The sequence below is a fragment of the Oratosquilla oratoria genome, chromosome 14 (assembly GCF_046742065.1).
Source record: "Oratosquilla oratoria isolate Oo_2021 chromosome 14, ASM4674206v1, whole genome shotgun sequence".
Classification (NCBI taxonomy): domain Eukaryota; kingdom Metazoa; phylum Arthropoda; class Malacostraca; order Stomatopoda; family Squillidae; genus Oratosquilla; species Oratosquilla oratoria.
In genome coordinates, this window is record NC_134790.1 from 12041804 (window position 1) to 12046803 (window position 5000).

Below are 5000 nucleotides of genomic sequence, written 5' to 3' on the forward strand. Positions count from 1 at the left end.
AACCTTCAACAATACTTACTCTGCATTTTTGTTCGAAAAACAAACTTCATCTCCGCATCATAAGTTGCCCTCACCCCAGATGACCAGAATGTATAATGTAGCATCACACTTCCACATTTTAATGACATCACGCCCCAATTTTTAATCCCCAAACTCCACAAACTAACCCACGTCTTATTCAATGGTTTCATTAAGATCTTTGATCTCGGCGTCATGTCATCCCCAGGGATAGAAGCGCTGGGAAAAGGAATCCAATTTCATGCTTGGTAGCGCAGGAGAACGCGAGGATGCGGCCAACGGAGCGTTAAGGATGATGCCGGCGCTAATCTTCTTGGTCAATATTTGGTGCACAAACGCTTTCACCTTGTGAGTTTGAGTCGTGTGAGGATAAAAAAAAATGTCAGATTCTGAATAAATTACTTTCCCGAACAGGCGAAGTTATCGGAAGCGTGATGGTCTCGCACCCGGTTTCGAATCCCGCACTCCTCTCCGATTCCCAGCAGTGACTGTTAGTTACTCGTCTCAATAGCCTTCCCAAAACGCAGCTGCTAAGTGCCTACTGGCGTATTATGCTCCTCACTTTCATGATGGAGTCGAAGCGTGGACTACACTATTTCGCGTCCCTGACGGAGCCCCTCGAGTGTTGACGAGGCCACAAAGTGGATGTTGTCATCCTCGAACACTCACTTTCTGTTTCATCGACTCAAAGGAGAACCACCGATAACTCTACACTTGTTTAAGACAGACTGTGGATCATTTGGCCTTTCTCAAAGAGGAGTAAATTTGATTTCGTAAAACAAAATTAGATTTTGAACGGAGGGGGAAAGGGAAAAGGGGATTTTTCGTGTGTTGAGGGATGGTTGTGGTGTCTGTAGTCAAAATCTCGAAGGAAAAGATTTGTTTCACGAAGCGAAGAATAAGTCTATAATCCTTCGCATCGTTTCGTTCTCTGTATAAAAAAAAATAATAATAATCATTGTTTAATTGCATCAAGCTTTTCCTGGAATTTCTAAGGAAAGTGGGAAGTGAGAAACCGCTGGTAGGGCAAGCCTTGTCACTTGCGGCAAGCCGCCGTTTTTTTTTTTTTCTTTTTTTTTTTAAGGCCAATGTTTGACTCGCCTCCCCGCCTTGTCAGGCCTGTCAGAAACCAACACATGGAACACACAGGGGCTCCCTGGAATTGAACTCACGACCACCTGCTCATGAGTTCGACTTGGTATCCACTGGGCTACCCTATGGCCCATAAAAGAAGTATAGAATATCAAATATTTTGAGCTCATAAGTATGTCAACTAAAATGAGCAGACCAGTAAGAATTGCCAGCGTCTCCCCTGTATTTATGAAGGGAAATCCTGTTCACAAAACCCCGTGATTCACCATTATGGCCTTGAATCACGTGTTGGACTCGTGATAGACAGCTAATACCCTCTCGAATAAGAGTACAGAGCTCGTAGGTGGCCCAGTCTATGGGTAATGCTAAGACCTTACACACAAACACACGCACGCACGCACACACACACACACACACACACACACACACACACACACACACACACACACACACACACACACACACACACACACACAAAGGATTACAAAGGCGGAGCATGCCGACAGGAAACCTTTTGATCAATATCTAGGTCGGATGAAAAAAAAAAAAAAAAAAAAAAAAAAAATCATATTAATAATAAATTAAAACTATAATAATGTAAAAATAACAAATAAAATACATAAAGAAATGCATAGGTATAGTTGAATAACAAACAAAAAGGTAAATAGTAAATGATTATAAATTGACATATAACTAATAATAAATGAAAATCAGACAGACAAATTATAACAAAACAAAAACAAATAATATAACATAAATTATAATCATTACAGCATCTTACTTAGGTATTTATCTAAATGATTCTTAAAGCTTCGAACTGAACTACATTGCACTACCTGTGCAGGAAGTTTATTCCATTCATTAACTACACGGTTGACAAAATTGTTTCTACCTACTTCCAAATTGAATCTATTTCCGGACAGTTTGAGACCATTGTTTCTTGTCTGATTCTCATTCAATGTGAAAATTTTGTCACTTTTGATGTTGTCAATTCCCTTTAAAATCTTAAAGACCTGTATCAAGTCACCTCTGAGTCTACGCTTTTTTAAGGAAAACAGATTCATGTGCTTAAGTCGATTTTCGTATGATTTATTTTTGATATTTGGAATCAGTTTTGTGGCTCGCCGTTGTACTTTTTCCAGTCTGTCAATGTCTTTAATGAGATTCGGTGACCATACGGAAACAGCATATTCCAAATGTGGACGAACTAACGATTTATATAGCTTGTTAATGAGTGATGGACTTTTGAAATCAAAAGATCGCGCAATCAATCCCAGAATCCTATTTGCTTTCTCAGAGGCTGAAATACACTGCTTGGATGATTTGAGGTCGTTACTGATAATTACGCCGAGATCTTTTTCACTATCCACTTTTGTTAACGAATTTCCAAATAACTTGTAATCGTACTTACTGTTATTTTTACCTATGTGCATTACCTTGCATTTACTTGTGTTAAATTTCATTAGCCACTTTTCAGACCATTGCTGTAATTGATCTAAATCTTCTTGAATATCTAATTGGTTTGAGTGATCATTTGCCACTCCGCACAGTTTTGTATCATCAGCAAATTTGGAAACAGTAGATTTTAGTCCATGGTCTATATCATTTATATATACTATGAATAGAAGTGGCCCAAGAACGGAACCCTGAGGAACTCCACTTCCAACACTTTTCCATCCAGAAGTTTTTTCCATTTAAAACAACTCTCTGTTTTCGACCTTTCAACCAATTACTAGTCCAACCTAATAGGCTACCACTTATTCCATGCAAAGCTAATTTAGTAAGTAGTCTTTCGTGTGGGACGGTATCAAAAGCTTTTGCAAAGTCTAGATATATTAAATCTATATTGTTTCTTTTGTCATAATTCGAGATAACTGTGTTGTAGAATTCGAGTAAGTTAGTCACGCAAGAACGTTTCCGTCTGAAACCATGCTGGCTATCATTTATCAAACGGTTACTTTCTAAATGATATTCGATATCATCTCTGATGATAGTTTCCATTATTTTTCCTACGATCGAAGTCAAACTTATAGGCCTATAGTTATTTGGTTTCTTTTTGTCACCTTTTTTGAATATAGGAGTAACGTTAGCTAGCTTCCATTCTCTTGGGACATCTCCGGATATGATGGATTTCTTGAAAATAATTTCTAATGGAACAACAATCTCATTTTTCATTTCCTTTAAGATTCTTGGATGCCAACCGTCAGGCCCTGGTGTTTTATTAACTTTGAGTTTGTCTATACACCTTTTAATTTTTTCTTTTGTTATATTTACCGTAGTGAGTAAGTTTACCCCAGACTTTTCACAGGTTTCAGTTTGGAATTCACTTTGAGGTGTTTCGTTTACGAATACCGAGCTAAAATAATTGTTTAAGACATTACACATTCCTCCACACACACACACACACACACACACACACACACACATAAACAACCTCTTTCCCAACTGAACTGGAGTGTCGGCTCGCAGTGCAGCGATCATGAAATCATTTCAGCCCTGGGCGGGACTCGAAGTTTGATCACTGAATTAGCGGTCGAGAACGGTACCACTGCACCGTGTGGAGTATGGACTGCATAAGCTGAATACAGTCCATATTTTAGGCACCCCTACTGACCAGCGTTCTACATTATTGCTTTACGACTGGAAACTAATTCCAATATAAGGAATATTGACGAAAGACTGTGACGCCCACCCGACCATGTCACGTGACTCGGGGATGTGAATACGTCACATATCGTCACCTACCAACGTCACCAGCGTCACGTCCAACAGAAAGTATTGTATTCCGTGTCGCCGATAACCAGCGCTTCTGTCTTCGGTGGGCAATGTCGCGCCGAAGAGGATGTGGAGAGAAACTGAAGGAAATGGAAAGAAATCCTCGGTGTGATGGTCAGGAGCCTACGCCTGGAGGCGCTGAATAGCAGCGGCCGAAGCCGTCACCTTTGCCCTATCTATGCACTTTGGGGACTCTTGGTGGGGGTATAGGTAGCTAACAGTCACTGCTGGGAATGGGAGAGGAGTGCGGGATTCGAACCCAAAACTAAGCGAACGCATTATCAGAAAGCTTCCGATGACGTTATAAGCGTAGAAGTAAGAAATGACGATCAATTTCCTTTGAGTGGATAGGAGTCTACCATCACAAGAGCTGTGTGACTCTGGTCCGTCCAGGCAGGGGGTGCTCCGACTGGTCTTATATTGGCCTTAGTTCAGTGTGGCTCGACCTTTTTCACTCCATTTCCTCCTTCATGATATTCTTAATATTCATGTGGATCCCCTCCGTTTTTCTCCCAAATTCCACCAAATTAATCAAAGTAAAAGAAATAATGATAAAATGTTGATGAAGAAAAGCCCTTTGCTTTATTAAAAAGTTGACAATCATAATTATCTTCTATTTCTTCTGCCAGAAAAGTGTGATGTTTGCAACAGCAAGCCATAAACCCCCAACCCCTTAAATTCTTGTCATAGCTCCTTTGGGGGCCCCATGACCTAGTTTCACCCTAGTTCAGCCCTAGTTCAACTATTTTAACCCTGGTTCAACTAGTTCAAACCTAGTTCAACCCTAGTTTAAGCCCTAGTTTATCCCTAATTCAATCCTATTTCAACTAGTTCAATCCTAGTTCAACCCTAGTTCAACTAGTTTAACCCTAGTTCAACTAGTTCACCCTAGTTCAACCCTAGTTCAAGCCCTAGTTCAACCCTAGTTCAAGCCCTAGTTCAACCCTAATTCAAACCCTAGTTTAACTAGTTTAACCCTAGTTCAAGCCCTAGTTCAACTAGAATCACCTGCATCAGTTGCCCGATGCGGTTGACAACTTTCGAGCACAATACACAGGAAGACAGGGAATGTTTGTCCTTCAAACCATGAAATGGAGCAAGTGGTATGCCCCTTA

The 5000-nt window shown here is 40.3% G+C and overlaps 1 protein-coding gene across 1 annotated transcript in view; it reads left to right on the forward strand.

Annotated features, from left to right (window-relative positions):
- TrissinR (Trissin receptor) overlaps positions 1-5000 on the forward strand; it is a 153314-nt gene that overhangs the window by 113497 nt on the left and 34817 nt on the right. The window lies entirely within an intron of this gene.